We start from the raw sequence: 22,491 nt of genomic DNA, 5'->3' as shown, positions 1-22,491 counted from the left end.
GTAACAAATGAAATTATGGGAAAACAATCTGAGGATTCCCTGTGTTCCAACAGCCCCAACAGTTTTTATGAGGCTTTAGGTTGTATCATTTAAGAATGAAACTTGCGTTTTCTGAATAAAGAAACATTGTATCAGTAGCTAGTGCTTTGTCATTAAAATAACTTATTAAAGACAAAAATCAGACAACTGAATTTCAGATCCACTTACACAATGGCTCCATGAGCTACTTTAACCTCTCTGAACAGGACTGATACCTTCCCTGCTTATTTAGCTAGCTTTTGAGTGTCACATTAAATGACATATGTGTTGTATCTTTTCATTCAAAGGCAATTTACAGCTTTCTGAAGATACAATTAAACTCACCATAGATAAAATTTTAGGGTTACACATCTTACATTTGGCCTGTTGAAACAGTTCTTGAAATGTGAAAAACAGTGCAATAAATACTCTTTGAGTATTTTCAGCAAAAACAAATCTACTCATGTTTATCAAAAGGGTAAAATAATGCTTCAGAGGTATAAGAAGGTGAGTATGCAGGGCTCCCAAGCACTGAGTGAAAACTGACATGCCACACAGGGAAGAACATGATGGGAGGGTTGGAGGAAATAGAGAAGTAGAGGCCATGACAATACAAACTGAACCGGTATCAGGCCTGGCAGCAGTTGTTCTTCATCCATTATCAGCGAGCATTTGAAGAGAAAGGAAGAGTTCAAGAAAGGTTGCCTGCTGTATATTCCTGACCTGCTGCCAGTTCTGTGCTCCTAGGCACTTGCAGGAAGGTACAAGGATAATGCTGGTACTCGCCACCCATCAGTCCCTTTTTCATTACAGTCATGCTTCTGAAATTACAGGGTAAGGAGAACTGCAATAACTGCACAGTCGTCATTTTGGGGTAAGAAGCCTGCTTCCTTTGTCATGTGTGGCTGTAATGAATAAATAGGAAGAAGTGGAGAGGCTCTTTCCTCTCCTTCAAGCCTGGTGACTTGCACAATCTAAGTCAACTCCTTGTTTCCTGGCATTTGGGTTTCACTAAGGCCCTTCTGATGCTGCTGGAGTGCCCTGTTCTCCCAAATTAAGCCATTTCTAAGCTGAATTTCTAAGCCATCTGTAGGCTAAAGAGCGAGAAAAAAATATAAATGGATCAGAGGAATAAAGCATCAGCAAAGTCCCTCCCGCTGAGGAATATCGCCAGAAGGTCCTCAGCCATCTTCCTTTCACTTTCAGCCCTTCCTGCAGACAGACCGCAGGCCCCTCCAGCAAGCTACAGTTCCCTCCAACACACCTCTTTGGTCGCCGAAGTAGGGAAGAGAAGGGAGCATCCCCTTAGGAGTGATGGATGGTTGTTATGCTGAACGTCTGACTTTACTTCGCAATCAATCACGTGATGAGTAAACGGTATCACAGCGAGTTCAGTGGCTGTCTGCCTGTCCTTTGGCTGTCCTCCTCCCCAGTCTACGAGAATCCTCCAGCAAAGACAGGCTGTGTGAGTGCTCCCTGTCAATCTAGCCTGGTCTGGGATGTACTGGACCAGAGTATTTCAGTGGAAGGGATGCTACTATACCTGTTCAGGCCTAGTCGTTAAGATAACTGACAACCTTTTAAACTAGACCCTTGAATGACTGAGCTACCATGCAAGAAATCCAATGACCTCCTGGAGAGACCAGCAGAGAGGCTGTGTGGCTATAGGAGAAGGAAGAGAGGCCCAGCTGAACTCAGCCCTCCACCTCCACAGCACCAGATACACAAGTGAAGCAATCTTGGGGCCACCAGCCCAGCTCAGTCCACACCCGGACACATCCGCGTGACCCCCACTGTCACCAGGTGGGGCTGGAGACACCACTCGGCCTTGCTCTGCCTGAGTTCCTGACCCATAAAATTATGAGAGTTCATAAAACAGTCACTGTTGAGGTTAAGGGTTAGACATGTGGCAACAAATAACAAAAACAATGTCCTTTCACATTTTACATAAACTGCTACATGGGTATATTTCAGAATCATTTTTCATCATTTCCCCTCCTGGCTACACATGAGCCTCCAGGTACTTTTCTTTTATGATAGGCAGCTTGTGTATTTCCCCAAGAATGTCATATGCAAAACACATACCTACTGAGGTCTTCAACAGTTTTAAGCCATATGGTAAATTCCCCATACACAATTCAACAAAATAAATGATGAAAGTAGCATGAGCTCAATTTCAGAAGTCAATGGAATGGTGATAGTATTTACAAAGCATGGTTTCCCTAAGTGATAGTAATTTTAAAAAATACATTGTGATACTTTCAGTGGGTGATACAAAATCTTATCTGGGGACAATAGTACCTTGGGTAGTTATTGGTGCAATGTGTCTAGGTTTAGGGAGGGTTATTCTTGCTGTTTTGTACTTGGATTTAACATTCTTAAACAGCTTGATCACTTGGAAAGGGATTTCACATGATTTTCAGATAAACGATCTGTATGCTTATGTGACATACAGATTTTTTTTTAATTTTTACATTTCATTATTTCTGCATGACTCAGGACCACCCATAAAATCATTATGAATTCTGAGTTGCATTTTTCTAGTCTTTCTATCCTTATCCTTTGAAGAGATGTTTCCTGTGACTTCATCTGTGAATGAATCTGCAAAATTTCTATCATCTGCTCTAACTTGCAGCTTATACTTTGTCATCCACTAAAATAAAACATAGTTATGCTTATTGGAATCATTTTAAGTTAAGAGTAAGTAGTCACTGAATGACGAAGGTCTTTCCACACTACAATGCTTGCCTTTTTAGTGATTCAGTGAATTGAGGTTGACATGGGGCCTCTTTTGCTCAACATTTAGATATTGGCCTAAGTTTTAGTGGAGGTAGCTGGTGAGTAAACTCTAAATGAATACAGTTATCTTTACAATCATTGATAGTTTATATTTTTTAGTCTTATTTATAGTAGTAAAATAGAATAGGGAAAAAAAAGAGCATTGTTTTAGCAACAGGTGAGAAATATTTACACTACCCTCCCATTATCATTCAATACTTTAGAGCATCCACATAGCTCAAGATAAATTTGGATTGAAGGGATTTAATACCGTACATTAATTAAAGATTGATAAACAATTTTATATCATTAAAGTCCTACAATTTTATTTAGTATTTGTGAACTGGGAGTAGTTGCATAATCTTTTCAGTTTCAGTATGAGTTGTGAACAGTGCGCATGTGCACACACACACACACACACACAAACACATCCGCCCATGCAGGTACCACAGACAACCACCCAAATAACTTGTTTTGCTCAGAGAACCAGTTTTACTTATCTAAAAAGCCACTGCAATACAATCTTCACAGACAGTAATGCAATGTAAATCCAGTTACTTAAAACCTGGAACTGGGCATTCCATTCCCTTCTTAGGGCACAGAACTAAATGCATAGCCAAATTAGCCTCCCATAAAGGACACAGTCCAGTTTTCATAGGGGACAATCAAAGGACTCTCAACTATAGGCAACCGGTCTGTTCAAGCCATTACTTAAATGAACTTGGGAAATGATGACACACACCTTTCTGTCCCTCCTCCTCAGCTCTGAATTTGGAAGGGCAAAGGAAGTAGAATGCATGCTTAATTGAGGCAGTAAATACTAGACTGTAGCAGATTGTTTTACTGTTAAATACAGTAATGGGTTTTTAATCGCTGCTGTCCAAAATTACACTGGAGAAAAATGGTTTATTAGTAATAATAATAGTTGGCACTTTTATCTTCAAAGCACTTTACAAATATTAGCTCATTAATCATCCAACTGCCACTGAGAGGTAGCAGTAAATGTTTCTATCCTCAGTTTATAGCTGTGGTGAACCAGGAGAATAGAAGGTAGAAACCAAGTTTTCAAAAGGAGGTTTATGTATGGAGGTCAGCTTCAGATTCAAACAACACATATCAATTTTTCTACATAATTGGATGGCATTCATTTTGATGACTGCCAGCCCTTTTTTGAAGGGATAGTCATTAGGTCAAGTCCAATTTATTTGAACTTGACTCACAGAAGCACATGAGTTGCATCTGAATTGCTTGATGTTGGCCCTTTCGTAGTATGTCAAGCAAATCAATTGTGTTCAAAATTCAGTCCAAATCAATTATATGCAGAAACTTGTATGGGTGGAGAAAGCGGTCTGTTGAGACCCTATGAAATCGAACTTCACTGAGAATTGCTAGAGGTTATGAAGTAAAATAAGGTCAAGGTCAAATTTAAACACCTATATGTTGGCTTTCTATTTGCATCTCACTCAAATCTCCTTTCCTGAAAAAAGTATATGTTTCAAAATAGTGAACAATAACAAATAACCCAAAGCAGACTACCATTTGTTCTGGTGTGGTCTGTGTTAAAACTGCCACTATTTTTGTTTGTTTGCTTACCATAAGGGCAATGTTTTCTATTTCTGGTCATTGTATAATGTTATATTTCAATCTAATGAATGGCTTTTCCACTGTGTCATCAAATGCACTTTATAGAACAAGTTTAAAAACCCTCTGAATTTATAACACAAAAAGTAAATGTATTTCTTAAGAAGCCAAGCACTATACTCTACAGAAGTAGGCATGGGTCAAACAAAAGCCTTAACAGTAAATCCGTTCTCAGTCCTAAGAAATGGAATCTACTGTCAAGTCAAAGCAGAAAGCAAAGGTGTTTGCTACTATCACACACACACATAAAAATATCTTTTGGAGTCACTCTGAATTTGAGAATGCTATTTGTTTGCATACTTAAAAAAAATAACATTTGATTTTTGATACCTCAAACCAAAGAAATCAGACTTCTCAAAAAATATTGCCCATGACTAGAATACAGTTGATTTTCTTTTTCTTCCAAAGCTTTATCTTAATTGACAGATGCTAATGAAGATAGTTCCATCGTTATGATAGGTGTCATTTTTAAGAATAGTCAGGCTGGGATATGGCATCTGCCATTGCCAACTATTTCCATCTTAATCCTGAGTGGCAGATACTTACATCTTTGTGGAAATGCCAATCGTGTAATGCAATTGGTTACATAAAACACCCAGATGTGAGGGAAATCCATGCATATTGATATTATAGAGACTCAGAAAGACTTTTGCCAAGAAATAAGAAATGGCAATGAGGGCAAAAGCTTTGGAGAGGGTGAAGGTTGATTTTTACATATGCTGGTGCCCAGGTCTGTTACAGGAAGAGCCAGACACCAAATGCTTTTATGACATGACTTTGGAGAGAACACAAATATTCTCCTGTTACAAATGTCCCGATCTCTCTCTTGCATGGAAGCCCCTCACAATTCATCCTCTGCATTAAGGATTTTAACTGCTTTTTTTAAATGCCACCATTCTTGGGATAGGTGTGCATTAGCATGTAATACTTAGGAAGAGTCCTTTATGTCTATTCTTCCACATGTTTACTGTAGATAATGAAACATAGAACAGGTGAATCTGGATGGCTAAGAGAGATGAGTGCTAGTCCTTGGTGAAGACTGTAGAGAATCCTGCTAATAAAGGGGACACTGATGGGCACAGCACACCTGAGAAATGAAGTCCAAGAGTGACAAGAAAGGGTGTACAGTGGACTGATGGTCGTGCCTCCCTCAAAATTCCCAGGTTGAAACCCTAATCCCAGGGTGATGTTATCTGGAAGGTGATTAGGTCATGAGATGGGGCCTCATGAATGGGACTAGGGCCCTTCTTAAAGGGACCCCAGAGAGCTCTCTTGTGCTCTTTCTGCCATTCTTTTTGTGAAGATCCAGGAAGTTGGCAGTCTGCAGCCCAAAAGAAGGCCCTCATGAGAATCACGCTGGCTTCTTGATCTCATACCTCCAGACTCCAGAACTATGCAAAATAAATTTCTGTTATATATGAGCCACTCAGCCTCTGGTACTTTGTTATAACAGCCTGAGGGAAAGCAAGGTGCTGAAGGAGCATGGTGGTCTCACAGGTGGCATAGTGCAGCAGCTAAGAGCCTGGGGCTGAGAATCAGATTATTCTGAGTTTGAGTCCTGCATCTGCTGCTTCTAAGCCAAATGGTGTGACTGGGCAAGGTCCCCACTGCATCTGTGTCACCCAGCTTAAAATAGGCATTATAATAATAGCACTTTTCTCAAATTGCTGATGCAGAGAAGGCAAAATACATCATAAACATTTGAAAAGTGGTAGCTACTTAGGTATCTGCCTGGCACAGCCTTAGTCCTGTCTCTAGCACAAAGCAGTTACTCAATAAAAGCTTTTGAAATGCCTGGTCACTGTCAATATGTCTCAGCACCCACAATTCATCACTGCACCACAGAACTAAGGAAGCTGTGGAAAACCTAATCTCCTTATCTTTGGGCAGAGCTATATTCAACCTTAGAAATGTTACTAGTGAGGTTTTCAGTATTTCCCCTAGACTTGTTGCATCCTTCAGTTTATATATTAACTCTGAATGTGCTTAAAAAAAAAAAAAAAGGATTCACCACCATCTGTTATACAACATTTCTCTTTTCTAAAATAGAAACTCTAAAAGCAGTAGAGTGGCTTATGAGCCAGGTTATAAATCAAGATTTCTCAATGTGAATTGGCCTTGCTAGTTATTTGACTTTACTTTTTTTTCTCTCTCTCTGTAAAATGGGCTAACAATCTGTCTCTTTTGGTTCACCATGTTGTTGTAAAAACCAAATGAGACAATATGGAAAAATTCTCTAAAATGCTTAAAGCACCCCAACAATACAAGACATTATGACTTTTTAATTAGAAATCTTCAACAGTAATCTTGTAACTGGGTGGAAATGCAATGTTGAGTGTCAAGGTCTCAGAAAAGGTCAATGGGTACCTTTCTCCAAACCTTTATGTTATGTCCTTTGAATGCATCAATACCTAAGACATCCCATAATAAGCTGATATCCTGTCACTCTAAATTCTCTTGCAAAGGTCTTCAGTGGAATAAAAAACTGAAATCACAATCAATTCTAATAGCATCAAATGATTAAAAGTAGCCACATTCTTCTTACCCACTTACCTTTTTCTACACTGGGGAAAGTATTTCCTTAGCCCCAGGCAACACTAATTCCTCACATCACTGTACTACCAATGCATCACTGATCTATTTCCCCATTCTCTTCACCCAGATACCTGTATGCCAACGAAGAGGGGTACACAGAGATCCACATGTCCAGGTTCAGTGACTCTAGGCTGCCAGAATGTGTGTTACCTGAGGGAATCCCCACTTCCAGGTATGATGCCTGTAACCTCCGGCAATAGAATCACCACTTAAGCAGGAGCTTTTTTAGGAAGGGACCTCTGCTGAAAATGCAATCCTGTTGCCAGAGAGACTGTAACATGCCTTCTCCTTATTCTCTCTGCTCTATCAGCTCTCATCTTGGAAAGCAGAGATGATGCAAGGAGATGGGCAAATTTGTTTTAAAGTAAGGAGGCTGCAGCTGCAACCCACGTCTGGGTATGAGCTTGCCCACCCGGGGCAATGAGAGAAGGCCAGAGAAAGGAATGACAAAGGAGACGGAAGAAGGCTGTGCTAAATGCAAATTTAATGATTCTCCATTTTGCTCCGCTTTTGGCAGTTTGGGCTTTCTCTTTCCGCATTATGTACACTGGATAAAATTGAAAGGCTTCAAGGTGTGCTGGGTATTTTTCACTAACCCACGAGATTCCAATCCGTGCTCCACCATCCTCCATCCTGCTCTGTACAGAAGGAACCAAGTGTACAGACCACGTTGACGTGGCCCCTTTGCCCTCTGACTGCCGTCTGCCTTAGGCTGGTCACACCGAAGAAGGAACAGGAGATCTCAGTGTTTCGGTGGCTATGTCTCTCCACCCAAAGCCACGGGTTCTGCCCAGCAGCCTTCCCCAGAGCTACTGCTCTTGCTTTCTTAGTAACTTCTCTCTCCTACGGTCCCACTGGACAAGAGGTACTAACCACCACAGGGGTACTTCAGCAGCCCTTGTTGGTTTCCCTCGACTCTGTTCAAACAGATGTGGTCCCTTCTTTAAACACCCTTCAATTGCCCCTTTGAGTATGACTTGCAGATAAGTGAAAGCACGAAGAGAACAGCTTTTACCTGGATAAGACTCAAAACCCTGTGTCCTTTAAGACTGCCACTGGAACATGCTACCCAGTTCTAGCCAATAGCACTCTCTGGGCATTCAGATTCTACATTGTGAGAACATCGATTTTTTTCAAGGTGAGTAAGAAATACTATTTTTATGTGAAATTTCTAGTTTTAAAATATTGGCTAAAATATTTCTTAAAAACTCCTCAGGCCAAACAAAACATATATGAAGGCTGGGTTCAGTTCAAGGGACATTGGTTTGGATCCTAAATAGACTATGGTGTCTCTTATTTAGAAAAAAAAATGTGCTTTTTATTACAATGCATAATTATAACACGAAAGGTAGAAAATCTCATCTGTATGGCTATTTCTTACACAATTATTTAGTCCTAAAAAAAATAAATAACTCTCCCTCCCTAATATGAAGCTCGGGGCAAAACAGAGAAACACCCAAAACTCAAAAGTCACAGGAATCTTGATATCTGGGTCTATTCTAAATAGATGAAGCTAATCAAATCACTTAATTTCAGTATGGCTCACTCCATTCATCTGCAAAATCAGGATAATGATTTCTTTCCTACCATCTTCACAGAGATATTTGGCTGAGAAATGAATACCCAGTAAATGAAAAGCACATTTGAGCTCTTCAGAGAATAAAGTGCTGTTTAAACCAAAGGGATTAGTAAGAAAGCTTTGTTTTTTTCTTTTCCAACCACATCTCATGACATCAAGGTAACTGTGAGGCAAATATCTCAGGCCAATATGATCTTAGAGAAGACCTACCCAAAGCTCATGGGCAATTCTCATCCCTAGAGACACTTAACTCTCACCTAAGCTTTTAAAAATTCATATGTCCAGTCACCATCCCTGGGGACTATGACTGAATTGATAGAGGTTTGCTATTTAAAAAGCCCTTTCGGTGATTTTCATTTCAGCCAAGCCTAACAACCAATACTCTAAGGAGCCTTCAAATTTTTGAGACAATCACTACTAGTACATGTGTGTGTAACTGATACCAACAATGTTCCATTTGATCATGCCATTCAGCACGGTTCACACTATTCATACACAAGGATACACATACACCTCTCTTTTTTTACCCATTCATATACTGAACATGGAATAGAAGGATGATAATTATTATAATAAAAAGCCATAATTTACCAAGTGCTTAATACATTCTACTAAGCTGTCTACATAGATTGTGCCATATAATGCTTGCAATGAGCACCGGAGCTGGGTATATCATTGCTCATTCCATAGAAGGAAATCAGTCTTAGGGAGATTAAAATGACTTAGCCAAGATCACACATGGAGGGCTTAGCTGACTTGGCATTTTTGAACCCCAGCAGCCTATTACAGCCAGTGTATTTAACTATCATACCAGTTTGCTTCCCATGGTGCCAGATGCTGTAAGGGTTTATGAGATGCATAAAATGGAATGAATGCCCTCAAGAATTTTTACGATCTGAGAAGGAAACTGTGCTGCACACTAAAATTCATAGGCTGAATAGGAAAGTGGTATACTGTCCCCTGGGTTAGGAAGAGATAAATTAGAAGATAGATACCTAATGCCTTTGCTTAGCTCCTACTTAGCAACTGAAGGGGAAATGAGATGTACCCCAATATCAGAAGGGAGAATGTGATATGACCACCAGAAGAAACTCCCATCAAAGAATGGGGTGCATTTATATGTTTGCCAAATTCAGTATGTTTATTATCATCCTCTGCCAGCATCATTTGAATTGGATATTTATGCCTCCTTAAATTTACCTAAATTGTCAGTTCAACCAGGAAGCCATGATTTTTGAAGAATTCCTCTCAAATTCTATTTCTGATACTTATTGAAAAATTCTGCATAGATACACACACTCTTAATAATAATTTGACTTCAAAGAGATAAACAAGCTGTAATATTTTGCTGGAACAAATCAACATGAAAATGAAACAAACATTTTTATAGAATATGCTTTCTCTTTGTATTTTTATTATCTAAAGACAATGGGAAGGTAAGCAGCATCATTTTTTATCCACAATACATAAAATCTCAATTAGATATGGTCTATTTGTGCACTGACTAAAAACATTCATTAACAAAACAGAATTTTCTAGTTTACTGGATAAATATACCAGGAGAAATTGCAGAATAATGTTAGGTTGCCAAGCAACCACAGCTCTACTCTCTCTTGTTTGTGATCAATCCAACTCATTCATCAAGCTTCCTATCCCAGTGCTAGAGAATTCCAACCAATTTGTTTCTTGGGAAAATTATAGTGACTTTCAGTAACACAATAACACTTTTATTCTCAGAAGATAAACTTAGATGTTCTTTCTATCAAAGGAATGTGTTAATTCATTATTCTCTACATGGTGCTAATGAGAAAGCTATAATTAACTAACTACACTATTGCGACACACATAAAATAAACTGCAGTAATTAGTAATGTTTAAGGTGTTAACCAGCCTCCAAAATTAGAAAATACAGAATCTTTCCTTGAATAAAGATGTAGAGAGAGGAGAAAGACCATACCTAATTAAATTGAGAGTTGTTTCCATTCTCCCTCCTCCCATCCAGAGGGGAGAGGCATGTGATCACCAAAATGTGAGAGATTTCACTTTAATAGCAGACGAAATGGCTAAATGCCAATTCTACTTGTAGGTAGACAGAATATGCTGGCGAATAATGTAATCTTTTCTTTGAAAGAATGCTTAGCACAATATTTTCCCAGGAATGAATAGAAAGAATATTATGCTTTCACTCATTAGCAGTGTTAACTTAGCATATTGTATGTAAATCACCATAATAATTGCATTCTCTTCAGACTGAATTAGTTAGAATGAAGCTGTAATCAAAATGTTCATAATTGAAAATATAGTATTCTCAGTCTCAGAAAAATAACAAGGAACACTGATTGAATCAGATAATACAGTACATTACTGAACACAGCCTTAGTATAGAGACAAGTTCATTCTCTAGCTTATACCTTTGCATGCCAATTAGCTCCTCAAATTCAGGGCTGAACACCTCGTGATCTGTCATGGTTTTCTACTGCTACCTTTTGTCTTAACTTAAGCTTTCCATGTTCATTATTGCTTAGATTTTTAGGGAAAATACAAAATAGTGAAAAGCTAAATTTTTGTTTCTAAAATACATTAGACTCTATAGAACTGTTGGATGTCATAACTCAAAGGGCAAAATAATTTCCAATAAATGAAACATTTAGTGCCAAAGCTCCTGGGAAACAATATGTAAATGATCACATGAATTTCAGGCAAGCTGTCACACTAATTCCTCAAGGTACCTTTTAAAGATGACATATTCACTGTGAAGAAGATGGTGTTGTCATGCAAAAGTCAAACTTAAAGCCATACTCTACCATCTGAATTGATACAGGGCTTTCTGACACTCATTCCTTCAAATCTGATGCTGTTAGCGCCCCTCTATTCCTTAATTTTCCTTTATGAAATAAAACCTAGTAGAATCTTAAATCAGTCTTGATCATTACTGTTATTTAATTCTCCATAAAAATGAATCAATCTAATTATTTCAACAAAACAATTTTGGGTCAAACAACCATCTATATTCAAACATTTCAGAAGTAAATTATAAACTGAAGCTTCTACTCACAAATATTTTCCTAAGTGATATCTACTTTGTAAGTCACAGGATCTTTCTATGCATCAGTCTGGTTTTACTTGCTTCAGATCTCCCAAGGTATGCCTATTCTTTAATAAGCAAGTGATTTTTTAAATTTAAATACAATTCATCACCAACTTAAGGTAATAAATATGTGCAAAATCAAATCCTATCAGATCTGCAATTAAGTCCATTTGTGTATGGCTTGCTCATCACCAGGTTAAGTTGGAACACCTACACAAAAGGAGGTAGCAATAAACAAGGAGAGCCTTTTCTTTAAGAAAAGAGCCCATAAGCATAGATGCAACAGAGGACAATCTGGAAAACATTATTAATCATCATAGTCCTGCACTTTTGCAGTGATAAGGGTACAATATTCCCTGAAAGAGATTTTTAATTAACTATCAACACCTGTACTTACACCTGCCCAGAAATAACTATTTGTCTCTATTTATTCACTGACAGTATTCAGGAGTTTATGAGGAATGTCATTCCTAGAGGTGAACCCACTGCAGCACTTAACGCCATAAAATGAAGAGACAGGTTATACTAAACTTCTAGAAGCAAGTTAAATTATGAAGTCCATAGGGTGGTCCAACACAAAGAAACCGAAATTAAGACAAATCCGACTCCAGCATCAGCAAGTAAGAGGAAACAGCCTTACACACAAAGCCATAAAATAAACTTTCCCCCCAACCCTATCACTAAATTTTCCTAAATAGCTTTCTAAGCTTCTTTCTTCATCACTGTACTGACAAGACACCTTGACCAGCAGTTGGTCAGTTTATGTCTTCCATTCCGCTGCAATCCAGAGCTTTGTGGGAGTTAGACTAGTTAGTAGTATTATTGTCAATTGATATTCCCCCAAAATTAGAAAACACAGTACTGGGTCTTCAGTGAAGATGCACAGAAATGAGAAAGCACCGCATCTAATTAAATTGAAAAGAAACAGCAACAGTAACACGATCAGCAACCATAACTAACTTTTCAGTGCTCATTAAGCATCAGACACTGGACTAAATGGTGTACTTGGATTAAATCATTGCAGTCGTGCAAAAATCCATTAAGGAAGATAGTGTTATTATCCCTAACATTTAAAAGGGGAAACAGACACCGGGTAGCTAAATGGCTCAGCCAAAATCACACATCACAGATGTCGGAGCTGGAAATCAAACCCACCTGGGCGCTCTGAGCGGCAATGCCTCGCGCGAGCCCAGGTGGCTCACCGGTTGCCCACCTCCGCGCACGCGTGCCTCGCCCCACCACGGGCGTCCCAGCGAGCGCGCCATCGCGCACGCGCGGGCCCCGCCGACCACTTGCCGGCTCGGGGGCTCCACGGCGGCTTCCCCCAGCGGGCAGACCCGCGGCGCCCCTCACGGTGGGCTGAGCCGAGAGGCTCCCTCCCCGCAACGCCGCCCTGCTGTGCCACTGCACACCAGTCCTAGGCGTCTCGCCTCCCATCCCTTCCCCTGCCAACCTTCGGGGCTGACAGCGCGACCACCCCCCAGGGCGCGGCTCGCTGCGTGGGTACCTGGGCCGGTGCGGCGGCGGCTTTTTCCAGCCCTGGCTTTTCGCAGGAATTCCTCAGCCCTGTCGCTGCCTGAGAAAGTGAGGCTCTCAGCGAGCGAGAGGAGTGGGGATGAAGGGGCCGGCGCTCCCCAGCCTCCCGGCTCCAATCCCTGCTCTCCAAATTAATCACTTTCTCCCTCCCCACGCACACTCAAGAAAAAAAAAACTGTAAAGAGAGGCACAAAGAGGAAGAAGGGACCATCCGTGACTGGCATCTCTAGCTCCCCCAGCCCGGCTACCAGGGAGCCATGGCAGCCACGCCCCCGCCTGCCTCCTCGGCCCTCGGTGGTCCGGGGAAGTGGAGCATTTCTCGCCCCAACCATCCCCATTTTATTGCCCCAATCAACCCCGCTGTCCACGGATTTCCCTTTTCAAGCTGGCGGCGTGCATGGAACCCCACCGGGATGTGCAATCCTCCCAAGAGTGGAAGCAATAAAGGGGACGTAAGAGACCGAAGGGAAGGTCCGCAGCAGCGAGTAGTGAGACCAGGACCGACCCCAAACCCCGCTGGACCTCGATTCCCCCCGGAGACGGGGCTAGAATCCCCACGCGGGTGTGGAATCCCCTCCAGGGGCCCGGAGGTGAGGGGGACTGGAGGAAAGGCAGAGGGCCAACCTACCGGCGACCAGAAGCGAAGTGGGGCTGGAGGCTGTGAGGACCCGCTTTACCCCATCTGCCTGAGGCGGAGCAGTCAGCACCCAGCCTCAGGCACCAGGGCGTGGGGTGGGAACGGGAGTTCCTCTCGGGGGCTAGGGCTGAGGGACCTCGGACCACCCCACTTTGGGCGAGGACTGCGCCCTAATGGCGCACCATATCCTACCCACAATGGGTGGACCCCCTCCTCCCAGGAGCAAACCCTTAACCTCCCTCCATCTCGCCCAAAGAGTTGGCTGCTGCGAGAGCCGGACGCAAATAGACCCGCACCCCTGACACACCTGAGCCGCCTCCAGGGCCAGATGCGTTCCGTACCTTCCCTCGGGGAAACTTCTCCCCGAAGCAGGCTTGGGGAGGGAGAGGCGCGAGCAGGGTCCAGCAGCTCCGGGCAGATCCAGGGGAGTTTCTTGCCGGCTGCTTCCAGCGGATCCGCACAAGGGTCTGGCCGCCGGGCCCCTCCCGCCGCTGGCAGCGGCCGCGAGGACGCGCGACCTGTTCTGGCTTGCCGGGATCCACGCCCTCCTGGCAGAGGCTGCCTCTCCGCTCTTCCGCAATTCTGCTCGCCAGCCGTCACCCACGCCGCTGATTTCCCCTCCCTCTGCTTTTAAGACTTTATTTGGTGGTGAAAAGCAAGGGCCAAGCCCAAACTTTGCTAGTCATCAACACCTGTGGTCAAAAGACGTTAGGGTCGCTTCCCCTTTTATCTGCAAAGTTGAAATTTTAAAGAAACATCTCCCTTTCCCGAGGGTTCCACTCTGTACCTATTTCAGACATGGGCACCAGTCTGGTTTTTCCCCCTGGCTGCTTGTTGGAGGGTTGTGGTGCCAGGGGCATATTTAAAATACTCATTTTGCTTTCCTTCCTCATTTAGAGTCGTGGTGGGGCTTGCTATTTAATTTACAAAAGATGCTACTACCACAAGCTGCCAAATGATTACATATATAAATTTAGGTACCTTCCTCTGTTACATTTTAAAAAATTTTGTCCTAATATTTATGGTGTGTAATTTTACCACACTGTTCCCTATTTATTCTGTATTAAGTCACTATTAGAGAGTAGAAGAAAGTCCCATATGTGCTCATTTCCAATACAGCCAGTATTTATACCTTATCAATTCCACTAAAAAATGTAAATGTTACCTTACAATCCCAAAATTAATCCAGGAAGATTACAGGCTTTTGCAGTCTAAGTGATATATTCTTTTCATTTATTTTACCCACCCTGATAATATTTTCCAAAATTTTCACCCTGTGTCTCTTTAAAAACAGATCCTGCTGAATTTAAGTTCTCTTTGATAGTAAAAGAATCGTTGACTTCTAATTTTTACTAATAAGGCAGTGAGATTGACTTTACAGTCTGGTTTTGTTCTCATTTGGGCCTTGAACAATGAGGACATTTAGAGCTCACAGCTCTTAAATTGGATGCCACTATAGTGAGCAACCAGCAAGAGAGAAGCCAGCTCAGGATTCTGCTACAGAAGCAACTGAATAAAATATTTTGAAAATGAATAAATGGACTTTTAAATTTTAATAATCGCTAACTTTGGAGCCCTAATTCTGTCACTTCATGTGTGGGCCCTGTTCTTACTCATTGCGTTTTCAAATTGCAAATGCAAGTGAGGGCAGGATTTGTCCTGAGTTTAAATTGTACTGCTAGAGTAATTTCTTTGCCTGAGGCATCATTATTCACGTGGCATGTTTTCTAAAGTAGAAACAAAGTTAGAATATTGAATAAAATTCCAACAGGGAAAATAATATGCCTGTAGGAAAACATTTCCAAAGTCAAGCAGACACTAAGCCAAGTTGATCTCAGGAGTTGACTACCTTGTGGGTAAACATACTCTAAGCAAACAAATCAGAACTCTCTCATGGCCAGGTCAACAGAGTACTCTTAAACATATAGCTCCTCTTTTCCCTATGAGTTGTTTGCTTGACATTAGGATCATTATTAAAAGATAACAAATATTTATGGAGCACCTATTTATTAGTCATTGTTCTAAGTGCTCATTAGACAAGGCCAGTTGCTTCTTTTTAAATCAAATACCCCAAAATATATTAGAAAATACCAAGGCAGCAGAAGGTATCTTCAGCAAATGCACTCTGGCTGAAGGCTGCCTTCTGCTCTCAGGTTCCGGCTTTCCTAGAAGCTGAGCTAGTGGAGTTCTAAGTTCCTTGGACCAAGAAAGCCTGTATTTGTTGCCTGCCCTCAGTAATTTATTAAAAATATGTTTCAGGTAATGCCTGAAACAAGAAGATTAAGTGTCCATTCTTAAATATTCAGAGCCTCTGACACTGCATATAAGTGAGGAAATATTAACCCAATGGTAAGCCCATGGCTTACTAGGGACAGCCATTAAGTCAGCATATACAGAAAACACTTTACTATGGGCAACTAACCAAATCTTAAGAAAATGAGGACAGAGCATGAAAGAGAGAAAAGATAGGAAGGGAAAAAAGGAAGAAAGAAGGAGGAAAAAAGGAAGAAGGGAAAGAGAGGAGGGAAAACAAATGATTAACCAAGAAAGAAAAACAGTATTTGAGAGAAAGAATTTTAGCCTTAGAACTAAAGGAAATCTTTTTAAAGAAATGCAAAATGGAAGCAGATGACTTAAATTTCTACATCCAAGAAGTACCTCATAGCTGTTATCTCCAAGGATAAGTTCATACGTTTCATACATTACCAAGGGCAGGCAACAAATACAGGCCTTCCTGGCCCAAGGAACTTACAACTCCACTAGCTCAGTTTCCAGAAGGCCGGCACCTGAGAGCAGAAAGCAGCCTTCAGCCAGAGTGCATTTGCTGAAGATACCTCCTGCCTCTGTTTTAACACCCTCTCTTGGCCCCCATTCTCCTGTCTGACACTGTTCAGACCCATTTCTCACTCAACAAGCAATTCGAACCTATCAGGCATCAATCACACAGGTGCACGGGGTGCTACAGAAAGACCAAATGCTTATGAGTCACATGGACATTTCACTGCATTAGCTTTGAAAGGTGTGAGTTTAGCTCTCACAATTGAGGAGGGCCATGTAAAAAAAAAAATAGGACTATCAAAGCACAAATGAAGGGGAGAAAGGAGCTCTTTCCTGAATAGAAGCAGAAGGTGAGAGAGATAGGCCAGTTGTCTGGGAAAAAAAAAGAAAGAAAGCTAAAAGGTATTACAAGCTGGGATCTTTTTCAGCTTTGGCTGCTGATTTACTGCCTATCCCCAGCCCGAACCGTCATTTGGTATCCTTCCCAGAGCTGGGGCTGTTGGAGGAGCACTGGCTCTGGCAAAGTCAAGGAGCTAGTGATATGGCATCATTCCTAGAAAAACTGTTTAGCAGAAAAGCTGTAGTTTTGGGAATGGCATTTCAGTCTAGCACTTCTGAATAGTCACAGATCGACAGGGGTTTTTCAGGCCAACTACTATGAAAAGGAAAGCAGGATGTTCCACAGAAGCAACCTTGCAATTTCAAAGCTGCCACCTCCAGCTTAGATATTAATAAAGCTAAAGAAGACCACGTTAAATGCAGAGTCAGACTGACAGAGTCGATACTCCTTTAACTTGTTCCTTAATACAAGAACAAAAGAACACATATTAAAGATCAAAGGGCAGTAATTCTGGAACAAATAAAAAGGTAAAAGCTTGTATTTCATTCCATGGGTCATTAATATGTGTGATTCAGCCTTTGTGAGTCGTGGAACCAGGTACTTTCACTGGATTTTAAAAGGGTTAGGTAATTTTAAGGCCACTAATAATGTTATACTTAGGTAGCTAAAATAATGCTAAGTGTTATCAAATCTGTCTCATACTTTAAGGAATTTGTTGATGACTTGCAGAGATCAGAAATAATCCCAGTCCTCCAATCAGAAATGCCCAACTGCCTATTTTAGCTAGCTTAGTCTCCTATTGGTGATTTGCTCCAAGGTCCTATGCAGTCCAGTCTTATCTCAAAAGCCTGAGAACTGATTTATAGTACAAATTCATATTTGTTGGGAAAAGTCCTGGAATTTTTGAAGGATGGCAATTTTATTTAAAGCTCTCCATTTCTAACATAATACAAAATATTTTCAGTTGTGAAGGTAACTCACTCATAATCTATAGCTTCCTTTTATGCTTGAGGAGAGTAATGTTCAGACTTTCTCAAGTTTGTACAACTGTTAAGTGGCAGATCTACTAATTCTTAATATATCATTTTAGAATATGACAGGCTATTGCCATGTTGGAAGATAATTTTATTTATTCCAGTTCAGCTACAGCAACAAGACAAACACCGAATAGTGAGACAGTGAGTGAGATCAGAAGAATAAGGGCCCATCTTTACACACTAGACTTACAGCCAAAATGAACATCAAAGTGTATCCTTTTCTTCGATTTTGTCAAATTGATTTTGGAAGTAGGATCTCCCACTCCTAGGGTAATGGGAAACCTGTCAGAGAAGAAGGAGAAGCCCAGTGGATCTCCTGAATAGAAGAGCGTGTGGCAGGCTGCTGGATGTCCTCCCACCCCCACCCAGTCTGTTCTTTTTTTTTTCTTCCTGGGCCCATGGCCACCGGCCTAAAGATTGTTACCCATTCTGCCTTGTGACCAAATGTGGCTCACCAAAGGAACGTGAGCAGAAAACCTGCTGGCAACTATCAGGTCATCTACTTAAAGATCATTTACATTCACTCCTCTGTGTCCATCTAGTTCACCTGCAATAGTGAAAGCTTTATGTGGAGGATGGAAGAAAAGCAAAAAAACATTATCCTGAGTCCCTGGATGATGCTATGAATCAGAGTCCACTTGCCATGAAAAACAGGACCTCTCTCTCCTCTGAGCCAGAGTCTTTCAGGGTCTCTTTATTATAACCGTTGAGCCTTTCTCCTAACTAATACAACTGTAATCTCTGTCATCAGGACAATTTCAGAATCATCAAGAAAATAAGAATGGATGCTACAGTAAATATCTGTTGTGTTTTGCTTGCCCAGCATTTATCTGCATTTTATACAGCTCAGCCAAACCTAGCGAATGCCATCTCCTATGTTTATACGGCTGACTTTAGGCTGATGCCAGTGCTTCCTATCTATGTCTGGTCCAGGTATGTGATACAGGCACACAACAAATCCTTTCCATCCCTCTGCCTATTGTGACTTGAATAATGAGAGGCACCTGATTCAAAAGGAGCCAGTGAAAGACCTATCTTGGACATATGCTTGAGCTATCAGGAAAAAACTGATGATTGCTCAGGAGACATACTGTAAGCTAGGAGAAGCTGGCTGCTTGTTTTTCCTACTGAGAAAGAGCATGCCTGAGAATAAAGACTTAGATCTTCAAATAAGCTGAACGTCTACTGTTTATTAAAAGTTGAAACTGGTATATCAACTACACTTCAATAAAAAAAAAATTAAAAGGTGAAACTCGAACACGTATTGACTCTGTAGCTAGGGGAGTGAAAAAACAATTTAACATTGGATAGTTTGAACTGGTTTCCTATAGCTTGTGATAAAAAAAAATTTATTCATTATTGATTCCTAAGTAGGACTATTCTCCTGAGAGAGGTTGCTTAGTGAAAGGGATGTGCATGGCAAAGAGTCTTCTTTTCATTAAATAACCCATCAGATTGGTACCTACTCACCGAAATACTGTGGCCAAAGGATTCCCAACCTTGTATCTGAGTTCAGCAGGACACAGTGATCTGTTAATATGCTTGTCATTTATATTATACAAGAAATGATGTTCATGGGCTAGGTATATGCAATCCTTGTTTTACAGCATTCTTAGTTTAAAGTTTGGCATAAATCTGACATGTGTAAGCACCTACTTTTTCATAATATGATACAATGGTACATTCTCTGGAGCATAGATAGATTCAGCAGTTTTAAAAGGAACCATGTACCAATTAGTCCTCTCCATACAGTGCTTAGGGGCCATAATTTATGCTTTCAATTGACTTTTTTTTCCTGCAAAATTAATTAACTGACAAACATTCATTTAAATCACAAATTTAGTATGTGATATGCTGTGTTAACACAAACTATAACTCAGTTATTTGCAGGCATTGCAATGGATTTATTTTCTCTCAGGGTTAAATGAGACTTATCAATCTATTTTTTTCATGTTGGTTTTCAGAATATGGTAAACAAGCAAACCCAATAAGGCACTCAAAACTCTATGCCACAGTGCAATAAACTCACAGCAAGGGTTCTGAATCTCCTGTTTGTACTGACAAGACAAATTTGCCTTATCTTATAGGCATTAGTTCCTCTATGCTCCACCATAAAATTTGTGTTTCTCATTCAAATAGGTTTTTGGCAAGCTCATACCAAAACTTTTAAAGATCACATAACCAGGCATGAGTTTGATGTAATACTTGTATTGCCCATATAAGTATTTCCTCCAAGTCAACATTTATTGATTCTTATTCCTTTTCCTAATATAAATGTGCAACAAGTTTGCAAAATGTCCTCTCTTACATAAAGACGCCATCTTAAAATTTTCCTAGTATTAGGCAGATTTTAATGTCTCAAATATGAGTAAGGAAGAAATTTGATGATTAAAGTCTGAAATAGTCCAGAGGTCCCTCAAATATTCTGATAAAGTTAACCAAAGAAGACATTCAGAACTTAACAAGTCTAATGAATATATTCAATGTAGGTAATAATAAACATAAAACAAAAACCAAATTAAATACTTTTGCTAAAAAAGAAGCAAAACACAAATATAACTGTATTACCCAGTTTTAGGATGGATACCATTTTAGACATCATTGATTCATGCAACTATTTTGGGGGGGAAATTACATTATGTATTATCATAGTAAAATTAAACAATAAAATTAGCAATTACAGTCAATAAATTTAAAGATATCCATAAATTGGACCCAGGCAGTCTACTTCTAAGACTCTATACAATGTAAATAATCTGAAATACAGATAATTCTATATACCCACAGATAGTCAATGATAAACTTAACTATGAATACGTAACACCATAATTACTAGGTTGAAGCACATGAAATAGTCACTATTTGACCATTTCTGAACTGCAAAAATGGCAACATTGTTCAATCTTAAAAAAATTTCTCTGTACCCTATGATGAAACAGTCTAAAATTATATTTTTAAAGATTTGTAATAAATGAAATTCTTTAAAATGTAAAGTTGTGACCTAATAACAGTTTCTTTCAGACCAACCCTCATGAAGATAAAAACTAGGAAGCATAGGCAAAACATAAAATATAATGTCTGAGAGTGCTGGAAAGTAACCCACAATAGGCAGATCCTAGAGAGAGTAGACACCTGGACGCAGTGAACAGTGCTGAATGAATTTCCTGATTTACAGCTTGGAGCTGGAGGGCATGATCCGGCTGTCCATGCTGCATGGGTAAAGTAAGGAAAAGAAAACCTTCCTGGCTTGAAGAAACAAAGAAAAGAGTTTGAGCAACCAGACCAACTGGAAAATGTGAGGGGAAACCCCATCAAGGAGAAAGCCAGGGAGAGGGGCCCCCAGATTCTGTGTAAAAATGCTGTCCTATCTCTGGCTATGCTCTGTGATGTACATTTAGTAGGGCAATCTCCAAATAGCTGAACTGAGATTCCAGCCATCACTGCAAAGAGGACTGTAGATCAGTCACAGCTCCATTTACTGCCAGCTAAAAAAAAAACTGAAATCAATATTATTTGGAGAACATATAATTCCCAGAAAACAATCTCTACAATTCCCAGAAAACAATCCAGAATGATTTAACATATGATAAAACATATATGATCTGTACTCAGAGAAGAAAGTGGAGATCAACCCTGAGATGATCCAGACATGAGACTTAGTGGGCAAGGAATTTAAAGCACAATTATGATTATGCCAAGGGAACAAAGAAGATATTCTCAAAATGAATATAGAATTAGGAAACTAAAGAGTAGAGTCTCTTTAAAAAAAGCAACCAAAGGGAAAATTCTAGATTTGAAAAAAAAAATGTATCTGAATTTTAAAAATTTAAATTAGCTGAACAGTACTTTGGAGGTGACAGAGAAGACAGTCAGTAAACAACCTAGTTTAGCAGTAATTTTCCAGCCTGAAAGAGAGAGAAAAGGTTGGGTAGAAAATGAATACAGCCTTAAAATATTTAATAAGTATGTCTGAAAAGAAGAGAAGGAGATGAGGCATAAAAATTATTTGAAGAAGTAATGGCAGAAAATTTACCAAATGTGGTGAAAGCCAGGAATTAATAGATTCAAGGATTTCAGGAATTTTCAGCAGGATTAATATAAAGAAAGTCCCACCTAGATGCACAATAATCAAGCTGCCAAAAAACAAAGATAAAAGGAAATCCTTGAAAGACAGAAAAGCAGCATAGCATATACAGGTGAACAACAAGTTTAAAGCACTGAAATAAAAAAAAAAGAAACCAACCTAGAAACTATTATTCAAGTATGAAAGCTAAATATAGTTAGTTCCAGATAAAACTACAGAAGGAGGCTTTTTTTTTCTTAAAGCTGAAGGGAAATGATATGAGATGAAACTCAGTTATGTAGAAAGGAATAAAGAGAGCACTGGAAATGATAAGTTGGTAGGTGAATATATGACTTTTTCTTTCAATTTACCTAAAGTATACCTGACTGTTTAAACCAAAA

The 22,491-nt window shown here is 40.1% G+C and overlaps 1 protein-coding gene across 21 annotated transcripts in view; it reads right to left on the bottom strand.

The window, feature by feature from the left end:
• Positions 1-22,491, bottom strand: part of CHL1 (cell adhesion molecule L1 like) — a 309,930-nt gene that overhangs the window by 180,612 nt on the left and 106,827 nt on the right. For 5 of the 21 annotated variants that reach the window (XM_073230924.1, XM_073230923.1, XM_073230941.1 and 2 more), the window contains exon 1: positions 14,180-14,418. The exons of 5 other annotated variants lie outside the window; for them this stretch is intronic. The gene's annotated coding sequence lies outside the window, so the exon portion shown is untranslated. Of the gene's footprint in view, positions 1-12,854; positions 12,874-13,206; positions 13,797-13,863; positions 14,128-14,179; positions 14,419-22,491 lie in introns of those variants that run through there. 11 more of the 21 variants (XM_073230926.1, XM_073230925.1, XM_073230938.1 and 8 more) reach the window with 6 other exon arrangements.

This window comes from Manis javanica, chromosome 3, assembly GCF_040802235.1.
Source record: "Manis javanica isolate MJ-LG chromosome 3, MJ_LKY, whole genome shotgun sequence".
In the NCBI taxonomy this organism is placed as follows: Eukaryota; Metazoa; Chordata; class Mammalia; order Pholidota; family Manidae; genus Manis; species Manis javanica.
Note: the sequence above shows the minus strand (reverse complement) of the source record. Positions and strands in the feature narration are given on the sequence as shown.